This window comes from Camelus bactrianus, chromosome 8 (assembly GCF_048773025.1).
Source record: "Camelus bactrianus isolate YW-2024 breed Bactrian camel chromosome 8, ASM4877302v1, whole genome shotgun sequence".
In the NCBI taxonomy this organism is placed as follows: Eukaryota; Metazoa; Chordata; class Mammalia; order Artiodactyla; family Camelidae; genus Camelus; species Camelus bactrianus.
Window position 1 is genome coordinate 97,563,041 of NC_133546.1, and position 23,778 is coordinate 97,586,818.

Below are 23,778 nucleotides of genomic sequence, written 5' to 3' on the forward strand. Positions count from 1 at the left end.
AGAAACTATTTCTCTGGTTTCTCAGTCTGTTTCCTAGTGCCGGTTTGAAGTTCCTGCAGTTTACACTGTAAAACGGACTTGGAGCCCGTACCTCCCCATACATATGTATGGAGTGGCGTTTGCAAATGAAAAGAAACTTTGTGTTCCCAACAAGCTAGGTGAAGACGGCTTTCACACACACTTATCTCTCAGAACTGAGCATGTGGAGAGACGTTCGTTCATCTAGCACAACGGGAACGGGTTACAGGAGAAACTTTTACTCTGTTTTCTCAGCATTTTTCCTAGTGCCTTTTTGAAGTTACTGCCGTTTTCACTGTAAAACCGAGTTGGAGCTCGTACCTACCCATATATATGTATGGAATGGAGTTTGCAAGTGAAAAGAAACTTTGTGTTCCCAACAAGCTAGATGAAGGACGGCTTTCACACACACTTATCTCTCAGAAGTGAGCATGTGGAGAGACGTTCGTTCATCTAGCACAAAGGGAACGGGTTCCAGGAGAAACTTTTACTCTGGTCTCTCAGTGTGTTTCCTAGTGCCGGTTTGGAGTTCCTGCAGTTTTCACTGTAAAACCGAGTTGGAGCTCGTACCTCCCCATATATAAGTATGGAGTGGAACTTGCAATTGAAAAGAAATTTTGTGTTCCCAACAAGCTTGGTTAAGGACGGCTTTCACACACATTTATCTCTCAGAACTGAGCATGTGGAGAGACGTTAGTTCATCTAGAACAAAGGGAACAGTTTGCAGGGGAAATTTTACTCTGTTTTCTCAGTCTGTTTCCTAGTGTTGGTTTGAAATTACTGCAGTTTTCACTATAAAACAGAGTTGGAGCTAGTACCTCCCCATATATATGTATGGAGTGGGGTTTGCAATTTAAAAGAAACTTTGTGTTCCCAACAAGTTAGGTGAAGGACGGCTTTCACACACACTTATCTCTCAGAACTTAGCATTTGGAGAGATGTTCTTTCATCTAGCACAAAGGGAACGGGTTGTAGGAGAAACTTTTACCCTAGTTTCTCAGTCTGTTTCCTAGTGTCGGTCTGAAGTTCCTGCAGTTTTTACTGTAAAACTGATTTGGTGCTCGTACTTCCCCATATATTTGTATGGATTGGAGTGTGCAACTGAAAAGAAACTTTGTGTTCCCAACCATCTAGGTTAAGTACGGCTTCACACACACTTATCTCTCAGAACTGAGCATGTGGAGAGACATTCGTTCATCTAGCACAAATGGAACGGGTTGCAGGGGAAACTTTTACTCTGGTTTCTCAGTCTGATTCCTAGTGCCGGTTTGAAGTTCCTGCAGTTTACACTGTAAAATGGACTTGGAGCTCGTAACTCCCCATATATATGTATGGAGTGGAGTTTGCAAATGAAAAGAAATTTTGTGTTCCCAACAAGCTAGGTGAAGGACGGCTTTCACACACACTTATCTCTCAGAACTGAGCATGTGGAGAGACGTTCGTTCATCTAGCACAATGGGAACGGGTTGCAGGAGAAACTTTTACTCTGTTTTCTCAGCCTTTTTCCTAGTGCCTTTTTGAAGTTCCTGCAGTTTTCACTGTAAAATCGAGTTGGAGCTCGTACCTCCCCATAAATATGTATGGAGTGGAGTTTGCAAATGAAAAGAAACTTTGTGTTCAAAACAAGCTTGGTGAAGGACGTCTTTCACACCCAGGTTTCTCTCAGAACTGACCATGTGGAGAGACGTTCGTTCATCTAGCACAAATTGAACGGGTTGCAGGAGAAACATTTACTCTGGTTTCTCTGTCTGTTTCCTAGTGCGGGTTTGAAGTTCCTGCAGTTTTCACTGTAAAAACGAGTTGGAGCTCGTACCTCACCATTTAAATGTATGGATTGGAGTTTGCAAGTGAAAAGAAACTTTGTGTTTCCAACAAGCTAGGTGAAGGACGGCTTTCACACAGACTTATCTCTCAGAACTGAGCATGTGGAGAGAAGTTCGTTCATGTAGCAAAAAGGGAACGGGTTGCAGGAGACAATTTTACTCTGGTTTCTCAGTCTGTTTCCTGCTGCCTGTTTGAAGTTACTGCAGTTTTCACTGTAAAACGGAGTTGGAGCTCGTACCTCCCCATATATATGTATGGAGTGGGGTTTGCGACTGAAAAGAAACATTGTGTTCCCAACAAGCTAGGTGAAGGTGGGCTTTCACACACACTTATCTCTCAGAACTGAGCATTTGGAGAGACTTTCGTTCATCTAGCACAAAGGGAACGGGTTCCAGGAGAAACTTTTACTCTGGTTTCTCTGTGTGTATCTAGTGCCAGTTTGGAGTTCCTGCAGTTTTCACTGTAAAACCGAGTTGGAGCTCGTACCTCCCCATATATAAGTATGGAGTGGAACTTGCAATTGAAAAGAAATTTTGTGTTCCCAACAAACTTGGTTAAGGACGGCTTTCACACACATTTATCTCTCAGATCTGAGCATGTGGAGAGACGTTAGTTCATCTAGAACAAAGGGAACAGTTTGCAGGGGAAATTTTACTCTGCTTTCTCAGTCTGTTTCCTAGTGTTGGTTTGAAATTACTGCAGTTTTCACTGTAAAACAGAGTTGGAGCTAGTACCTCCCCATATATATGTATGGAGTGGGGTTTGCAATTTAAAAGAAACTTTGTGTTCCCAACAAGTTAGGTGAAGGACGGCTTTCACACACACTTATCTCTCAGAACTTAGCATTTGGAGAGATGTTCTTTCATCTAGCACAAAGGGAACGGGTTGTAGGAGAAACTTTTACCCTAGTTTCTCAGTCTGTTTCCCAGTGTCGGTCTGAAGTTCCTGCAGTTTTTACTGTAAAACTGATTTGGTGCTCGTACTTCCCCATATATTTGTATGGATTGGAGTGTGCAACTGAAAAGAAACTTTGTGTTCCCAACCATCTAGGTGAAGGACGGCTACACACACACTTATCTCTCAGAACTGAGCATGTTGGGAGATGTTCGTTCTTCTAGCACAAAGGGAACGGGTTCCAGGAGAAACTTTTACTCTAGTTTCTCAGTCTGTTTCCTAGTGCCGGTTTGAAGTTAGTGCAGTTTTCACTGTAAAACCGAGTTGGAGCTCGTACCTCCCCATATATATGTATGGAATGGGGTTTGCTACTGAAAAGAAACTTTGTGTTCCCAACAAGTTAGGTGAAGGACGGCTTTCACACACACTTATCTCTCAGAACTGAGCATGTTGAGAGACGTTCGTTCATCTAGCACAAATGGAACGGGTTGCAAGGGAAATTTTTTCTCTGGTTTCTCAGTGTGTTTCCTAGTGCCGGTTTGAAGTTACTGGAGTTTTCACTGTAAAACAAAATTGGAGTTCGTACATCCCCATATATAAGTATGGAGTGGAATTTGCAATTGAAAAGAAATTTTGTGTTCCCAAAATGCTTGGTTAAGGACGGCTTTCACACACAGTTATCTCTCAGAACTGAGCATGTGGAGAGACGTTAGTTCATCTAGAACAAATGGAACAGTTTTCAGGGGAAATTTTACTCTGGTTTCTCAGTCTGTTTCCTAGTACAGGTTTGAAATTACTGCAGTTTTCACTGTAAAACAGAGTTGGATCTAGTACCTCCCCATATATATGTATGGAGTGGAGTTTGCAATTTAAAAGAAACTTTGTTTTCCCAACAAGGTAGGTGAAGGACGGCTTTCACACACTCTTATCTCTCAGAACTTAACATTTGGAGAGATGTTCGTTCATGTAGCACAAAGGGAACGGGTTGTAGGAGAAACTTTTACCCTGGTTTCTCAGTCTGTTTCCTAGTGTCGGTCTGAAGTTCCTGCAGTTTTTACTGTAAAACTGATTTGGTGCTCGTAATTCCCCATATATTTGTATGGATTGGAGTGTGCAACTGAAAAGAAACTTTGTGTTCCCAACCATCTAGGTGAAGGACGGCTTCACACACACCTATCTCTCAGAACTGAGCATGTGGAGAGACATTCGTTCATCTAGCACAAATGGAACGGGTTGCAGGAAAAACTTTTACTCTGGTTTCTCAGTCTGATTCCTAGTGCCGGTTTGAAGTTCCTGCAGTTTACACTGTAAAATGGACTTGGAGCTCGTAACTCCCCATATATATGTATGGAGTGGAGTTTGCAAATGAAAAGAAACTTTGTGTTAGCAACAAGCTAAGTGAAGACGGCTTTCACACACACTTATCTCTCAGAACTGAGCATGTGGAGAGACGTTCGTTCATCTAGCACAAAGGGAACGGGTTGCAGGAGAAATTTTAACTCTGGTTTCTCAGTCTGTTTCCTAGTGCCGGTTTGAAGTTACTGCAGTTTTCACTGTAAAACCGAGTTGGAGCTCGTACCTCCCATATGTATGTATGGAGTGGAGTTTGCAACTGAAAAGATACTTTGTGTTCCCAACAAGCTAGGTGAAGGACGGCTTACACACACACTTATCTCTCAGAACTGAGCATGTGGTGAGACGTTCGTTCATCTAGCACAAAGAATACCTGTTGCAGTAGAAACTTTTACTCTGTTTTCTCAGTCTGTTTCCTAGTGCCGCTTTGAAGTTACTGCAGTTTTCACTCTAAACCCGATTTGGAGCTCGTACCTCCCCATATATATGTATGGACTGGAGTTTCCAAGTGAAAGAAACTTTGTGTTCCCAACAAGCTAGATGAAGGAAGGCTTTAAAACACACTTATCTCTCAGAACTGAGCATGTGGAGAGATGTTCATTCATCTAGCACAAATGGAACGGGTTGCAGGAGAAACTATTTCTCTGGTTTCTCAGTCTGTTTCCTAGTGCCGGTTTGAAGTTCCTGCAGTTTACACTGTAAAATGGACTTGGAGCCCGTACCTCCCAATATATATGTATGGAGTGGCGTTTGCAAATGAAAAGAAACTTTGTGTTCCCAACAAGCTAGGTGAAGACGGCTTTCACACACACTTATCTGTCAGAACAGAGCATGTGGAGAGACTTTCGTTCATCTAGCACAAAGGGAACGGGTTGCAGGAGAAACTTTTACTCTGGTTTCTCAGTGTGTTTCCTAGTGCCGGTTTGGAGTTCCTGCATTTTTCACTGTAAAACAGAGTTGGAGCTCGTACCTCCCCATATATAAGTATGGAGTGGAACTTGCAATTGAAAAGAAATTTTGTGTTCCCAACAAGCTTGTTTAAGGACGGCTTTCACACACATTTATCTCTCAGAACTGAGCATGTGGAGAGACGTTAGTTCATCTAGAACAAAGGGAACAGTTTGCAGGGGAAATTTTACTCTGGTTTCTCAGTCTGTTTCCTAGTGTTGGTTTGAAATTACTGCAGTTTTCACTGTAAAACAGAGTTGGAGCTAGTACCTCCCCATATATATGTATGGAGTGGGGTTTGCAATTTAAAAGAAACTTTGTGTTCCCAACAAGTTAGGTGAAGGACGGCTTTCACACACACTTATCTCTCAGAACTTAGCATTTGGAGAGATGTTCTTTCATCTAGCACAAAGGGAACGGGTTGTAGGAGAAACTTTTACCCTAGTTTCTCAGTCTGTTTCCTAGTGTCGGTCTGAAGTTCCTGCAGTTTTTACTGTAAAACTGATTTGGTGCTCGTACTTCCCCATATATTTGTATGGATTGGAGTGTGCAACTGAAAAGAAACTTTGTGTTCCCAACCATCTAGGTTAAGTACGGCTTCACACACACTTATCTCTCAGAACTGAGCATGTGGAGAGACATTCGTTCATCTAGCACAAATGGAACGGGTTGCAGGGGAAACTTTTACTCTGGTTTCTCAGTCTGATTCCTAGTGCCGGTTTGAAGTTCCTGCAGTTTACACTGTAAAATGGACTTGGAGCTCGTAACTCCCCATATATATGTATGGAGTGGAGTTTGCAAATGAAAAGAAATTTTGTGTTCCCAACAAGCTAGGTGAAGGACGGCTTTCACACACACTTATCTCTCAGAACTGAGCATGTGGAGAGACGTTCGTTCATCTAGCACAATGGGAACGGGTTGCAGGAGAAACTTTTACTCTGTTTTCTCAGCCTTTTTCCTAGTGCCTTTTTGAAGTTCCTGCAGTTTTCACTGTAAAATCGAGTTGGAGCTCGTACCTCCCCATAAATATGTATGGAGTGGAGTTTGCAAATGAAAAGAAACTTTGTGTTCAAAACAAGCTTGGTGAAGGACGTCTTTCACACCCAGGTTTCTCTCAGAACTGACCATGTGGAGAGACGTTCGTTCATCTAGCACAAATTGAACGGGTTGCAGGAGAAACTTTTACTCTGGTTTCTCTGTCTGTTTCCTAGTGCGGGTTTGAAGTTCCTGCAGTTTTCACTGTAAAAACGAGTTGGAGCTCGTACCTCACCATTTAAATGTATGGATTGGAGTTTGCAAGTGAAAAGAAACTTTGTGTTTCCAACAAGCTAGGTGAAGGACGGCTTTCACACAGACTTATCTCTCAGAACTGAGCATGTGGAGAGAAGTTCGTTCATGTAGCAAAAAGGGAACGGGTTGCAGGAGACAATTTTACTCTGGTTTCTCAGTCTGTTTCCTGCTGCCTGTTTGAAGTTACTGCAGTTTTCACTGTAAAACGGAGTTGGAGCTCGTACCTCCCCATATATATGTATGGAGTGGGGTTTGCGACTGAAAAGAAACATTGTGTTCCCAACAAGCTAGGTGAAGGTGGGCTTTCACACACACTTATCTCTCAGAACTGAGCATTTGGAGAGACTTTCGTTCATCTAGCACAAAGGGAACGGGTTCCAGGAGAAACTTTTACTCTGGTTTCTCTGTGTGTATCTAGTGCCAGTTTGGAGTTCCTGCAGTTTTCACTGTAAAACCGAGTTGGAGCTCGTACCTCCCCATATATAAGTATGGAGTGGAACTTGCAATTGAAAAGAAATTTTGTGTTCCCAACAAACTTGGTTAAGGACGGCTTTCACACACATTTATCTCTCAGATCTGAGCATGTGGAGAGACGTTAGTTCATCTAGAACAAAGGGAACAGTTTGCAGGGGAAATTTTACTCTGCTTTCTCAGTCTGTTTCCTAGTGTTGGTTTGAAATTACTGCAGTTTTCACTGTAAAACAGAGTTGGAGCTAGTACCTCCCCATATATATGTATGGAGTGGGGTTTGCAATTTAAAAGAAACTTTGTGTTCCCAACAAGTTAGGTGAAGGACGGCTTTCACACACACTTATCTCTCAGAACTTAGCATTTGGAGAGATGTTCTTTCATCTAGCACAAAGGGAACGGGTTGTAGGAGAAACTTTTACCCTAGTTTCTCAGTCTGTTTCCCAGTGTCGGTCTGAAGTTCCTGCAGTTTTTACTGTAAAACTGATTTGGTGCTCGTACTTCCCCATATATTTGTATGGATTGGAGTGTGCAACTGAAAAGAAACTTTGTGTTCCCAACCATCTAGGTGAAGGACGGCTACACACACACTTATCTCTCAGAACTGAGCATGTTGGGAGATGTTCGTTCTTCTAGCACAAAGGGAACGGGTTCCAGGAGAAACTTTTACTCTAGTTTCTCAGTCTGTTTCCTAGTGCCGGTTTGAAGTTAGTGCAGTTTTCACTGTAAAACCGAGTTGGAGCTCGTACCTCCCCATATATATGTATGGAATGGGGTTTGCAACTGAAAAGAAACTTTGTGTTCCCAACAAGTTAGGTGAAGGACGGCTTTCACACACACTTATCTCTCAGAACTGAGCATGTTGAGAGACGTTCGTTCATCTAGCACAAATGGAACGGGTTGCAAGGGAAATTTTTTCTCTGGTTTCTCAGTGTGTTTCCTAGTGCCGGTTTGAAGTTACTGGAGTTTTCACTGTAAAACAAAATTGGAGTTCGTACATCCCCATATATAAGTATGGAGTGGAATTTGCAATTGAAAAGAAATTTTGTGTTCCCAAAATGCTTGGTTAAGGACGGCTTTCACACACAGTTATCTCTCAGAACTGAGCATGTGGAGAGACGTTAGTTCATCTAGAACAAAGGGAACAGTTTTCAGGGGAAATTTTACTCTGGTTTCTCAGTCTGTTTCCTAGTACAGGTTTGAAATTACTGCAGTTTTCACTGTAAAACAGAGTTGGATCTAGTACCTCCCCATATATATGTATGGAGTGGAGTTTGCAATTTAAAAGAAACTTTGTTTTCCCAACAAGGTAGGTGAAGGACGGCTTTCACACACACTTATCTCTCAGAACTTAACATTTGGAGAGATGTTCGTTCATGTAGCACAAAGGGAACGGGTTGTAGGAGAAACTTTTACCCTTGTTTCTCAGTCTGTTTCCTAGTGTCGGTCTGAAGTTCCTGCAGTTTTTACTGTAAAACTGATTTGGTGCTCGTAATTCCCCATATATTTGTATGGATTGGAGTGTGCAACTGAAAAGAAACTTTGTGTTCCCAACCATCTAGGTGAAGGACGGCTTCACACACACCTATCTCTCAGAACTGAGCATGTGGAGAGACATTCGTTCATCTAGCACAAATGGAACGGGTTGCAGGAAAAACTTTTACTCTGGTTTCTCAGTCTGATTCCTAGTGCCGGTTTGAAGTTCCTGCAGTTTACACTGTAAAATGGACTTGGAGCTCGTAACTCCCCATATATATGTATGGAGTGGAGTTTGCAAATGAAAAGAAACTTTGTGTTAGCAACAAGCTAAGTGAAGACGGCTTTCACACACACTTATCTCTCAGAACTGAGCATGTGGAGAGACGTTCGTTCATCTAGCACAAAGGGAACGGGTTGCAGGAGAAATTTTAACTCTGGTTTCTCAGTCTGTTTCCTAGTGCCGGTTTGAAGTTACTGCAGTTTTCACTGTAAAACCGAGTTGGAGCTCGTACCTCCCATATGTATGTATGGAGTGGAGTTTGCAACTGAAAAGATACTTTGTGTTCCCAACAAGCTAGGTGAAGGACGGCTTACACACACACTTATCTCTCAGAACTGAGCATGTGGTGAGACGTTCGTTCATCTAGCACAAAGAATACCTGTTGCAGTAGAAACTTTTACTCTGTTTTCTCAGTCTGTTTCCTAGTGCCGCTTTGAAGTTACTGCAGTTTTCACTCTAAACCCGATTTGGAGCTCGTACCTCCCCATATATATGTATGGACTGGAGTTTCCAAGTGAAAGAAACTTTGTGTTCCCAACAAGCTAGATGAAGGAAGGCTTTAAAACACACTTATCTCTCAGAACTGAGCATGTGGAGAGATGTTCATTCATCTAGCACAAATGGAACGGGTTGCAGGAGAAACTATTTCTCTGGTTTCTCAGTCTGTTTCCTAGTGCCGGTTTGAAGTTCCTGCAGTTTACACTGTAAAATGGACTTGGAGCCCGTACCTCCCAATATATATGTATGGAGTGGCGTTTGCAAATGAAAAGAAACTTTGTGTTCCCAACAAGCTAGGTGAAGACGGCTTTCACACACACTTATCTGTCAGAACAGAGCATGTGGAGAGACTTTCGTTCATCTAGCACAAAGGGAACGGGTTGCAGGAGAAACTTTTACTCTGGTTTCTCAGTGTGTTTCCTAGTGCCGGTTTGGAGTTCCTGCATTTTTCACTGTAAAACAGAGTTGGAGCTCGTACCTCCCCATATATAAGTATGGAGTGGAACTTGCAATTGAAAAGAAATTTTGTGTTCCCAACAAGCTTGTTTAAGGACGGCTTTCACACACATTTATCTCTCAGAACTGAGCATGTGGAGAGACGTTAGTTCATCTAGAACAAAGGGAACAGTTTGCAGGGGAAATTTTACTCTGGTTTCTCAGTCTGTTTCCTAGTGTTGGTTTGAAATTACTGCAGTTTTCACTGTAAAACAGATTTGGAGATTGTACCTCCCCATATATATGTATGGAGTGGGATTTGCAATTTAAAAGAAACTTTGTTTTCCCAACAAGTTAGGTGAAGGACGGCTTTCACACACACTTATCTCTCAGAACTTAGCATTTGGAGAGATGTTCTTTCATCTAGCACAAAGGAACGGGTTGTAGGAGAAATTTTTACCCTAGTTTCTCAGTCTGTTTCCTAGTGTCGGTCTGAAGTTCCTGCAGTTTTTACTGTAAAACTGATTTGGTGCTCGTACTTCCCCATATATTTGTATGGATTGGAGTGTGCAACTGAAAAGAAACTTTGTGTTCCCAACCATCTAGTTGAAGGACGGCTTCACACACACTTATCTCTCAGAACTGAGCATGTGGAGAGACATTCGTTCATCTAGCACAAATGGAACGGGTTGCAGGAGAAACTTTTCCTCTGGTTTCTCAGTCTGATTCCTAGTGCCGGATTGAAGTTCCTGCAGTTTACACTGTAAAATGGACTTGGAGCTCGTAACTCCCCATATATATGTATGGAGTGGAGTTTGCAAATGAAAAGAAATTTTGTGTTCCCAACAAGCTAGGTGAAGTCGGCTTTCACACACACTTATCTCTGAGAACTGAGCATGTGGAGAGACGTTCGTTCATCTAGCACAAAGGGAACGGGTTGCAGGAGAAACTTTTACTCTGTTTTCTCAGCCTTTTTCCTAGTGCCTTTTTGCAGTTACTGCAGTTTTCACTGTAAAACCGAGCTGGAGATCGCACTTCCCATATATATGTATGGAGTGGAGTTTGCAACTGAAAAGAAACTTTGAGTTCCCAACAAGATGGGTGAAGGACGGCTTTCACACACACTTATGTCTCTGAACTGAGCATGTGGAGAGACGTTCGTTCATCTAGCACAAAGGGAACGGGTTGCAGGAGAAACTTTTACTCTGGTTTCTCAGTCTGTTTCCTAGAGCCGGTATGAAGTTATTGCAGTTTTCACTGTAAAATCTAGTTGGAGCTCGTACCTCCCCATATATATGTATGGAGTGGAGTTTGCAACTGAAAAGAAACTTTGTGTTAGCAACAAGCTAGGTGAAGACGGCTTTCACACACACTTATCTCTCAGAACTGAGCATGTGGAGAGACGTTCGTTCATCTAGCACAAAGGGAACGGGTTGCAGGAGAAACTTTTACTCTGGTTTCTCAGTCTGTTTCCTAGTGCCGGTTTGAAGTTATTGCAGTTTTCACTGTAAAATCTAGTTGGAGCTCGTACCTCCCCATATATATGTATGGATTGGAGTTTGCAACTGAAAAGAAACTTTGTGTTCCCAGCAAGATAAGTGAAGGACTGCTTTGACACACACTTATCTCTCAGAACTGAGCATGTGGAGAGACGTTCGTTCATCTAGCACAAAGGGAACGGGTTGCAGGAGAAAATTTTACTCTGGTTTCTCAGTCTGTTTCCTAGTGCCGGTTTAAAGTTCCTGCAGTTTACACTGTAAAACGGACTTGGAGCCCGTACCTCCCCATATATATGTATGGAGTGGCGTTTGCAAATGAAAAGAAACTTTGTGTTCCCAACAAGCTAGGTGAAGACGGCTTTCACACACACTTATTTCTCAGAACTGAGCATGTGGAGAGACGTTCGTTCATGTAGCACAAAGGGAACGGGTTGCAGGAGAAACTTTTACTCTGTTTTCTCAGGCTTTTTCCTAGTGCCTTTTTGAAGTTACTGCAGTTTTCACTGTAAAACCGAGCTGGAGATCGTACTTCCCGTATATATGTATGGAGTGGATTTTGCAACTGAAAAGAAACTTTGAGTTCCCAAAAAGATGGGTGAAGGACGGCTTTCACACACTCTTATGTCTCTGAACTGAGCATGTGGAGAGAGGTTCGTTCATATAGCACAAACGGAACGGGTTGCAGGAGAAACTTTTACTCTATTTTCTCAGTCTGTTTCCTAGTGACGGTTTGAAGTTACTGCAGTTTTCACTGTAAAACCGAGTTGGAGATCGTACCTCCCTATATATATGTATGGAGTGGAGTTTGCAACTGAAAAGAAACTTTGTGTTCCCAACAAGATAGGTGAAGGATGGCTTTGCACACACTTATCTCTCAGAACTGAGCATGTGGAGAGATGTTCATTCATCTAGCACAAATGGAACGGGTTGCAGGAGAAACTTTTTCTCTGGTTTCTCAGTCTGTTTCCTAGTGCCGGTTTGAAGTTCCTGCAGTTTACACTGTAAAACGGACTTGGAGCCCGTACCTCCCCATACATATGTATGGAGTGGCGTTTGCAAATGAAAAGAAACTTTGTGTTCCCAACAAGCTAGGTGAAGACGGCTTTCACACACACTTATCTCTCAGAACTGATCATGTGGAGAGACGTTCGTTCATCTAGCACAACGGGAACGGGTTACAGGAGAAACTTTTACTCTGTTTTCTCAGCATTTTTCCTATTGCCTTTTTGAAGTTACTGCAGTTTTCACTGTAAAACCGAGTTGGAGCTCGTACCTACCCATATATATGTATGGAATGGAGTTTGCAAGTGAAAAGAAACTTTGTGTTCCCAACAAGCTAGATGAAGGACGGCTTTCACACACACTTATCTCTCAGAAGTGAGCATGTGGAGAGACGTTCGTTCATCTAGCCAAAGGGAACGGGTTGCAGGAGAAACTTTTACTCTGGTTTCTCAGTGTGTTTCCTAGTGCCGGTTTGGAGTTCCTGCAGTTTTCACTGTAAAACCGAGTTGGAGCTCGTACCTCCCCATATATAAGTATGGAGTGGAACTTGCAATTGAAAAGAAATTTTGTGTTCCCAACAAGCTTGGTTAAGGATGGCTTTCACACACATTTATCTCTCAGAACTGAGCATGTGGAGAGACGTTAGTTCATCTAGAACAAAGGGAACATTTTGCAGGGGAAATTTTACTCTGATTTCTCAGTCTGTTTCCTAGTGTTGGTTTGAAATTACTGCAGTTTTCACTGTAAAACAGAGTTGGAGCTAGTACATCCCCATATATATGTATGGAGTGGGGTTTGCAATTTAAAAGAAACTTTGTGTTCCCAACAAGTTAGGTGAAGGACGGCTTTCACACACACTTATCTCTCAGAACTTAGCATTTGGAGAGATGTTCTTTCATCTAGCACAAAGGGAACGGGTTGTAGGAGAAACTTTTACCCTAGTTTCTCAGTCTGTTTCCTAGTGTCGGTCTGAAGTTCCTGCAGTTTTTACTGTAAAACTGATTTGGTGCTCGTACTTCCCCATATATTTGTATGGATTGGAGTGTGCAACTGAAAAGAAACTTTGTGTTCCCAACCATCTAGGTTAAGTACGGCTTCACACACACTTATCTCTCAGAACTGAGCATGTGGAGAGACATTCGTTCATCTAGCACAAATGGAACGGGTTGCAGTGGAAACTTTTACTCTGGTTTCTCAGTCTGATTCCTAGTGCCGGTTTGAAGTTCCTGCAGTTTACACTGTAAAATGGACTTGGAGCTCGTAACTCCCCATATATATGTATGGACTGGAGTTTGCAAATGAAAAGAAATTTTGTGTTCCCAACAAGCTAGGTGAAGGACGGCTTTCACACACACTTATCTCTCAGAACTGAGCATGTGGAGAGACGTTCGTTCATCTAGCACAATGGGAACGGGTTGCAGGAGAAACTTTTACTCTGTTTTCTCAGCCTTTTTCCTAGTGCCTTTTTGAAGTTCCTGCAGTTTTCACTGTAAAATCGAGTTGGAGCTCGTACCTCCCCATAAATATGTATGGAGTGGAGTTTGCAAATGAAAAGAAACTTTGTGTTCAAAACAAGCTTGGTGAAGGACGTCTTTCACACCCAGGTTTCTCTCAGAACTGACCATGTGGAGAGACGTTCGTTCATCTAGCACAAATTGAACGGGTTGCAGGAGAAACATTTACTCTGGTTTCTCTGTCTGTTTCCTAGTGCGGGTTTGAAGTTCCTGTAGTTTTCACTGTAAAAACGAGTTGGAGCTCGTACCTCACCATTTAAATGTATGGATTGGAGTTTGCAAGTGAAAAGAAACTTTGTGTTTCCAAAAAGCTAGGTGAAGGACGGCTTTCACACAGACTTATCTCTCAGAACTGAGCATGTGGAGAGAAGTTCGTTCATGTAGCAAAAAGGGAACGGGTTGCAGGAGACAATTTTACTCTGGTTTCTCAGTCTGTTTCCTGCTGCCTGTTTGAAGTTACTGCAGTTTTCACTGTAAAACGGAGTTGGAGCTCGTACCTCCCCATATATATGTATGGAGTGGGGTTTGCGACTGAAAAGAAACATTGTGTTCCCAACAAGCTAGGTGAAGGTGGGCTTTCACACACACTTATCTCTCAGAACTGAGCATTTGGAGAGACTTTCGTTCATCTAGCACAAAGGGAACGGGTTCCAGGAGAAACTTTTACTCTGGTTTCTCAGTGTGTTATCTAGTGCCGGTTTGGAGTTCCTGCAGTTTTCACTGTAAAACCGAGTTGGAGCTCGTACCTCCCCATATATAAGTATGGAGTGGAACTTGCAATTGAAAAGAAATTTTGTGTTCCCAACAAACTTGGTTAAGGACGGCTTTCACACACATTTATCTCTCAGATCTGAGCATGTGGAGAGACGTTAGTTCATCTAGAACAAAGGGAACAGTTTGCAGGGGAAATTTTACTCTGCTTTCTCAGTCTGTTTCCTAGTGTTGGTTTGAAATTACTGCAGTTTTCACTGTAAAACAGAGTTGGAGCTAGTACCTCCCCATATATATGTATGGAGTGGGGTTTGCAATTTAAAAGAAACTTTGTGTTCCCAACAATTTAGGTGAAGGACGGCTTTCACACACACTTATCTCTCAGAACTGAGCATGTGGTGAGACGTTCGTTCATCTAGCACAAAGAATACCTGTTGCAGTAGAAACTTTTACTCTGTTTTCTCAGTCTGTTTCCTAGTGCCGCTTTGAAGTTACTGCAGTTTTCACTCTAAACCCGATTTGGAGCTCGTACCTCCCCATATATATGTATGGAGTGGAGTTTCCAAGTGAAAGAAACTTTGTGTTCCCAACAAGCTAGATGAAGGAAGGCTTTAAAACACACTTATCTCTCAGAACTGAGCATGTGGAGAGATGTTCATTCATCTAGCACAAATGGAACGGGTTGCAGGAGAAACTATTTCTCTGGTTTCTCCGTCTGTTTCCTAGTGCCGGTTTGAAGTTCCTGCAGTTTACACTGTAAAACGGACTTGGAGCCCGTACCTCCCAATATATATGTATGGAGTGGCGTTTGCAAATGAAAAGAAACTTTGTGTTCAAAACAAGCTTGGTGAAGGACGTCTTTCACACCCAGGTTTCTCTCAGAACTGACCATGTGGAGAGACGTTCGTTCATCTAGCACAAATTGAACGGGTTGCAGGAGAAACATTTACTCTGGTTTCTCTGTCTGTTTCCTAGTGCGGGTTTGAAGTTCCTGCAGTTTTCACTGTAAAAACGAGTTGGAGCTCGTACCTCACCATTTAAATGTATGGATTGGAGTTTGCAAGTGAAAAGAAACTTTGTGTTTCCAAAAAGCTAGGTGAAGGACGGCTTTCACACAGACTTATCTCTCAGAACTGAGCATGTGGAGAGAAGTTCGTTCATGTAGCAAAAAGTGAACGGGTGGCAGGAGACAATTTTATTCTGGTTTCTCAGTCTGTTTCCTGCTGCCTGTTTGAAGTTACTGCAGTTTTCACTGTAAAACGGAGTTGGAGCTCGTACCTCCCCATATATATGTATGGAGTGGGGTTTGCGACTGAAAAGAAACATTGTGTTCCCAACAAGCTATGTGAAGGTGGGCTTTCACACACACTTATCTCTCAGAACTGAGCATTTGGAGAGACTTTCGTTCATCTAGCACAAAGGGAACGGGTTCCAGGAGAAACTTTTACTCTGGTTTCTCAGTGTGTTATCTAGTGCCGGTTTGGTGTTCCTGCAGTTTTCACTGTAAAACCGAGTTGGAGCTCGTACCTCCCCATATATAAGTATGGAGTGGAACTTGCAATTGAAAAGAAATTTTGTGTTCCCAACAAACTTGGTTAAGGACGGCTTTCACACACATTTATCTCTCAGATCTGAGCATGTGGAGAGACGTTAGTTCATCTAGAACAAAGGGAACAGTTTGCAGGGGAAATTTTACTCTGCTTTCTCAGTCTGTTTCCTAGTGTTGGTTTGAAATTACTGCAGTTTTCACTGTAAAACAGAGTTGGAGCTAGTACCTCCCCATATATATGTATGGAGTGGGGTTTGCAATTTAAAAGAAACTTTGTGTTCCCAACAAGTTAGGTGAAGGACGGCTTTCACACACACTTATCTCTCAGAACTGAGCATGTGGTGAGACGTTCGTTCATCTAGCACAAAGAATACCTGTTGCAGTAGAAACTTTTACTCTGTTTTCTCAGTCTGTTTCCTAGTGCCGCTTTGAAGTTACTGCAGTTTTCACTCTAAACCCGATTTGGAGCTCGTACCTCCCCATATATATGTATGGAGTGGAGTTTCCAAGTGAAAGAAACTTTGTGTTCCCAACAAGCTAGATGAAGGAAGGCTTTAAAACACACTTATCTCTCAGAACTGAGCATGTGGAGAGATGTTCATTCATCTAGCAAAAATGGAACGGGTTGCAGGAGAAACTATTTCTCTGGTTTCTCCGTCTGTTTCCTAGTGCCGGTTTGAAGTTCCTGCAGTTTACACTGTAAAACGGACTTGGAGCCCGTACCTCCCAATATATATGTATGGAGTGGCGTTTGCAAAAGAAAAAGAAACTTTGTGTTCCCAACAAGCTAGGTGAAGACGGCTTTCACACACACTTATCTGTCAGAACAGAGCATGTGGAGAGACTTTCGTTCATCTAGCACAAAGGGAACGGGTTGCAGGAGAAACTTTTACTCTGGTTTCTCAGTGTGTTTCCTAGTGCCGGTTTGGAGTTCCTGCATTTTTCACTGTAAAACAGAGTTGGAGCTCGTACCTCCCCATATATAAGTATGGAGTGGAACTTGCAATTGAAAAGAAATTTTGTGTTCCCAACAAGCTTGGTTAAGGACGGCTTTCACACACATTTATCTCGCAGAACTGAGCATGTGGAGAGACGTTAGTTCATCTAGAACAAAGGGAACAGTTTGCAGGGGAAATTTTACTCTGGTTTCTCAGTCTGTTTCCTAGTGTTGGTTTGAAATTACTGCAGTTTTCACTGTAAAACAGATTTGGAGCTTGTACCTCCCCATATATATGTATGGAGTGGGGTTTGCAATTTAAAAGAAACTTTGTGTTCCCAACAAGTGAGGTGAAGGACGGCTTTCACACACACTTATCTCTCAGAACTTAGCATTTGGAGAGATGTTCTTTCATCTAGCACAAAGGAACGGGTTGTAGGAGAAACTTTTACCCTAGTTTCTCAGTCTGTTTCCTAGTGTCGGTCTGAAGTTCCTGCAGTTTTTACTGTAAAACTGATTTGGTGCTCGTACTTCCCCATATATTTGTATGGATTGGAGTGTGCAACTGAAAAGAAACTTTGTGTTCCCAACCATCTAGGTGAAGGACGGCTTTCACACACACTTATCTCTCAGAACTGAGCATGTGGAGAGACATTCGTTCATCTAGCACAAATGGAACGGGTTGCAGGAGAAACTTTTTCTCTGGTTTCTCAGTCTGATTCCTAGTGCCGGATTGAAGTTCCTGCAGTTTACACTGTAAAATGGACTTGGAGCTCGTAACTCCCCATATATATGTATGGAGTGGAGTTTGCAAATGAAAAGAAATTTTGTGTTCCCAACAAGCTAGGTGAAGTCGGCTTTCACACACACTTATCTCTGAGAACTGAGCATGTGGAGAGACGTTCGTTCATCTAGCACAAAGGGAACGGGTTGCAGGAGAAACTTTTACTCTGTTTTCTCAGGCTTTTTCCTAGTGCCTTTTTGAAGTTACTGCAGTTTTCACTGTAAAACCGAGCTGGAGATCGTACTTCCCGTATATATGTATGGAGTGGAGTTTGCAAGTGAAAAGAAACTTTGAGTTCCCAAAAAGATGGGTGAAGGACGGCTTTCACACACACTTATGTCTCTGAACTGAGCATGTGGAGAGATGTTCGTTCATATAGCACAAACGGAACGGGTTGCAGGAGAAACTTTTACTCTATTTTCTCAGTCTGTTTCCTAGTGACGGTTTGAAGTTACTGCAGTTTTCACTGTAAAACCGTGTTGGAGATCGTACCTCCCTATATATATGTATGGAGTGGAGTTTGCAACTGAAAAGAAACTTTGTGTTCCCAACAAGATAGGTGAAGGACGGCTTTGACACACACTTATCTCTCAGAACTGAGCATGTGGAGAGATGTTCATTCATCTAGCACAAATGGAACGGGTTGCAGGAGAAACTATTTCTCTGGTTTCTCAGTCTGTTTCCTAGTGCCGGTTTGAAGTTCCTGCAGTTTACACTGTAAAACGGACTTGGAGCCCGTACCTCCCCATACATATGTATGGAGTGGCGTTTGCAAATGAAAAGAAACTTTGTGTTCCCAACAAGCTAGCTGAAGACGGCTTTCACACACACGTATCTCTCAGAACTGAGCATGTGGAGAGACGTTCGTTCATCTAGCACAACGGGAACGGGTTACAGGAGAAACTTTTACTCTGTTTTGTCAGCCTTTTTCCTATTGCCTTTTTGAAGTTACTGCAGTTTTCACTGTAAAACCGAGTTGGAGCTCGTACCTACCCATATATATGTATGGAATGGAGTTTGCATGTGAAAAGAAACTTTGTGTTCCCAACAAGCTAGATGAAGGACGGCTTTCACACACACTTATCTCTCAGAAGTGAGCATGTGGAGAGACGTTCGTTCATCTAGCACAAAGGGAACGGGTTGCAGGAGAAACTTTTACTCTGGTTTCTCAGTGTGTTTCCTAGTGCCGGTTTGGAGTTCCTGCAGTTTTCACTGTAAAACCGAGTTGGAGCTCGTACCTCCCCATATAAAAGTATGGAGTGGAACTTGCAATTGAAAAGAAATTTTGTGTTCCCAACAAACTTGGTTAAGGATGGCTTTCACACACATTTATCTCTCAGAACTGAGCATGTGGAGAGACGTTAGTTCATCTAGAACAAAGGGAACATTTTGCAGGGGAAATTTTACTCTGATTTCTCAGTCTGTTTCCTAGTGTTGGTTTGAAATTACTGCAGTTTTCACTGTAAAACAGAGTTGGAGCTAGTACCTCCCCATATATATGTATGGAGTGGGGTTTGCAATTTAAAAGAAACTTTGTGTTCCCAACAAGTTAGGTGAAGGACGGCTTTCACACACACTTATCTCTCAGAACTTAGCATTTGGAGAGATGTTCTTTCATCTAGCACAAAGGGAACGGGTTGTAGGAGAAACTTTTACCCTAGTTTCTCAGTCTGTTTCCTAGTGTCGGTCTGAAGTTCCTGCAGTTTTTACTGTAAAACTGATTTGGTGCTCGTACTTCCCCATATATTTGTATGGATTGGAGTGTGCAACTGAAAAGAAACTTTGTGTTCCCAACCATCTAGGTTAAGTACGGCTTCACACACACTTATCTCTCAGAACTGAGCATGTGGAGAGACATTCGTTCATCTAGCACAAATGGAACGGGTTGCAGGGGAAACTTTTACTCTGGTTTCTCAGTCTGATTCCTAGTGCCGGTTTGAAGTTCCTGCAGTTTACACTGTAAAATGGACTTGGAGCTCGTAACTCCCCATATATATGTATGGAGTGGAGTTTGCAAATGAAAAGAAATTTTGTGTTCCCAACAATCTAGGTGAAGGACGGCTTTCACACACACTTATCTCTCAGAACTGAGCATGTGGAGAGACGTTCGTTCATCTAGCACAATGGGAACGGGTTGCAGGAGAAACTTTTACTCTGTTTTCTCAGCCTTTTTCCTAGTGCCTTTTTGAAGTTCCTGCAGTTTTCACTGTAAAATCGAGTTGGAGCTCGTACCTCCCCATAAATATGTATGGAGTGGAGTTTGCAAATGAAAAGAAACTTTGTGTTCAAAACAAGCTTGGTGAAGGACGTCTTTCACACCCAGGTTTCTCTCAGAACTGACCATGTGGAGAGACGTTCGTTCATCTAGCACAAATTGAACGGGTTGCAGGAGAAACATTTACTCTGGTTTCTCTGTCTGTTTCCTAGTGCGGGTTTGAAGTTCCTGCAGTTTTCACTGTAAAAACGAGTTGGAGCTCGTACCTCACCATTTAAATGTATGGATTGGAGTTTGCAAGTGAAAAGAAACTTTGTGTTTCCAACAAGCTAGGTGAAGGACGGCTTTCACACAGACTTATCTCTCAGAACTGAGCATGTGGAGAGAAGTTCGTTCATGTAGCAAAAAGGGAACGGGTTGCAGGAGACAATTTTACTCTGGTTTCTCAGTCTGTTTCCTGCTGCCTGTTTGAAGTTACTGCAGTTTTCACTGTAAAACGGAGTTGGAGCTCGTACCTCCCCATATATATGTATGGAGTGGGGTTTGCGACTGAAAAGAAACATTGTGTTCCCAACAAGCTAGGTGAAGGTGGGCTTTCACACACACTTATCTCTCAGAACTGAGCATTTGGAGAGACTTTCGTTCATCTAGCACAAAGGGAACGGGTTCCAGGAGAAACTTTTACTCTGGTTTCTCAGTGTGTTATCTAGTGCCGGTTTGAAGTTCCTGCAGTTTTCACTGTAAAACCGAGTTGGAGCTCGTACCTCCCCATATATAAGTATGGAGTGGAACTTGCAATTGAAAAGAAATTTTGTGTTCCCAACAAACTTGGTTAAGGACGGCTTTCACACACATTTATCTCTCAGATCTGAGCATGTGGAGAGACGTTAGTTCATCTAGAACAAAGGGAACAGTTTGCAGAGGAAATTTTACTCTGCTTTCTCAGTCTGTTTCCTAGTGTTGATTTGAAATTACTGCAGTTTTCACTGTAAAACAGAGTTGGAGCTAGTACCTCCCCATATATATGTATGGAGTGGGGTTTGCAATTTAAAAGAAACTTTGTGTTCCCAACAAGTTAGGTGAAGGACGGCTTTCACACACACTTATCTCTCAGAACTTAGCATTTGGAGAGATGTTCTTTCATCTAGCACAAAGGGAACGGGTTGTAGGAGAAACTTTTACCCTAGTTTCTCAGTCTGTTTCCTAGTGTCGGTCTGAAGTTCCTGCAGTTTTTACTGTAAAACTGATTTGGTGCTCGTACTTCCCCATATATTTGTATGGATTGGAGTGTGCAACTGAAAAGAAACTTTGTGTTCCCAACCATCTAGGTGAAGGACGGCTACACACACACTTATCTCTCAGAACTGAGCATGTTGAGAGATGTTCGTTCATCTAGCACAAAGGGAACGGGTTCCAGGAGAAACTTTTACTCTGGTTTCTCAGTCTGTTTCCTAGTGCCGGTTTGAAGTTACTGCAGTTTTCACTGTAAAACCGAGTTGGAGCTCGTACCTCCCCATATATATGTATGGAATGGGGTTTGCAACTGAAAAGAAATTTTGTGTTCCCAACAAGTTAGGTGAAGGACGGCTTTCACACACACTTATCTCTCAGAACTGAGCATGTGGAGAGACGTTCGTTCATCTAGCACAAATGGAACGGGTTGCAAGAGAAATTTTTTCTCTGGTTTCTCAGTGTGTTTCCTAGTGCCGGTTTGAAGTTACTGGAGTTTTCACTGTAAAACAAAATTGGATTTCGTACATCCCCATATATAAGTATGGAGTGGAATTTGCAATTGAAAAGAAATTTTGTGTTCCCAACATGCTTGTTTAAGGACGGCTTTCACACACAGTTATCTCTCAGAACTGAGCATGTGGAGAGACGTTAGTTCATCTAGAACAAAGGGAACAGTTTTCAGGGGAAATTTTACTCTGGTTTCTCAGTCTGTTTCCTAGTACAGGTTTGAAATTACTGCAGTTTTCACTGTAAAACAGAGTTGGATCTAGTACCTCCCCATATATATGTATGGAGTGGAGTTTGCAATTTAAAAGAAACTTTGTTTTCCCAACAAGGTAGGTGAAGGACGGCTTTCACACACTTATCTCTCAGAACTTAACATTTGGAGAGATGTTCGTTCATGTAGCACAAAGGGAACGGGTTGTAGGAGAAACTTTTACCCTTGTTTCTCAGTCTGTTTCCTAGTGTCGGTCTGAAGTTCCTGCAGTTTTTACTGTAAAACTGATTTGGTGCTCGTAATTCCCCATATATTTGTATGGATTGGAGTGTGCAACTGAAAAGAAACTTTGTGTTCCCAACCATCTAGGTGAAGGACGGATTCACACACACCTATCTCTCAGAACTGAGCATGTGGAGAGACATTCGTTCATCTAGCACAAATGGAACGGGTTGCAGGAAAAACTTTTACTCTGGTTTCTCAGTCTGATTCCTAGTGCCGGTTTGAAGTTCCTGCAGTTTACACTGTAAAATGGACTTGGAGCTCGTAACTCCCCATATATATGTATGGAGTGGAGTTTGCAAATGAAAAGAAATTTTGTGTTCCCAAAAAGCTAGGTGAAGGACGGCTTTCACACACACTTATCTCTCAGAACTGAGCATGTGGAGAGACGTTCGTTCATCTAGCACAATGGGAACGGGTTGCAGGAGAAACTTTTACTCTGTTTTCTCAGCCTTTTTCCTAGTGCCTTTTTGAAGTTCCTGCAGTTTTCACTGTAAAATCGAGTTGGAGCTCGTACCTCCCCATAAATATGTATGGAGTGGAGTTTGCAAATGAAAAGAAACTTTGTGTTCAAAACAAGCTTGGTGAAGGACGTCTTTCACACCCAGGTTTCTCTCAGAACTGACCATGTGGAGAGACGTTCGTTCATCTAGCACAAATTGAACGGGTTGCAGGAGAAACATTTACTCTGGTTTCTCTGTCTGTTTCCTGGTGCGGGTTTGAAGTTCCTGCAGTTTTCACTGTAAAAACGAGTTGGAGCTCGTACCTCACCATTTAAATGTATGGATTGGAGTTTGCAAGTGAAAAGAAACTTTGTGTTTCCAACAAGCTAGGTGAAGGACGGCTTTCACACAGACTTATCTCTCAGAACTGAGCATGTGGAGAGAAGTTCGTTCATGTAGCAAAAAGGGAACGGGTTGCAGGAGACAATTTTACTCTGGTTTCTCAGTCTGTTTCCTGCTGCCTGTTTGAAGTTACTGCAGTTTTCACTGTAAAACGGAGTTGGAGTTCGTACCTCCCCATATATATGTATGGAGTGGGGTTTGCGACTGAAAAGAAACATTGTGTTCCCAACAAGCTAGGTGAAGGTGGGCTTTCACACACACTTATCTCTCAGAACTGAGCATTTGGAGAGAATTTCGTTCATCTAGCACAAAGGGAACGGGTTCCAGGAGAAACTTTTACTCTGGTTTCTCAGTGTGTTATCTAGTGCCGGTTTGGAGTTCCTGCAGTTTTCACTGTAAAACCGAGTTGGAGCTCGTACCTCCCCATATATAAGTATGGAGTGGAACTTGCAATTGAAAAGAAATTTTGTGTTCCCAACAAACTTGGTTAAGGACGGCTTTCACACACATTTATCTCTCAGATCTGAGCATGTGGAGAGACGTTAGTTCATCTAGAACAAAGGGAACAGTTTGCAGGGGAAATTTTACTCTGCTTTCTCAGTCTGTTTCCTAGTGTTGATTTGAAATTACTGCAGTTTTCACTGTAAAACAGAGTTGGAGCTAGTACCTCCCCATATATATGTATGGAGTGGGGTTTGCAATTTAAAAGAAACTTTGTGTTCCCAACAAGTTAGGTGAAGGACGGCTTTCACACACACTTATCTCTCAGAACTTAGCATTTGGAGAGATGTTCTTTCATCTAGCACAAAGGGAACGGGTTGTAGGAGAAACTTTTACCCTAGTTTCTCAGTCTGTTTCCTAGTGTCGGTCTGAAGTTCCTGCAGTTTTTACTGTAAAACTGATTTGGTGCTCGTACTTCCCCATATATTTGTATGGATTGGAGTGTGCAACTGAAAAGAAACTTTGTGTTCCCAACCATCTAGGTGAAGGACGGCTACACAC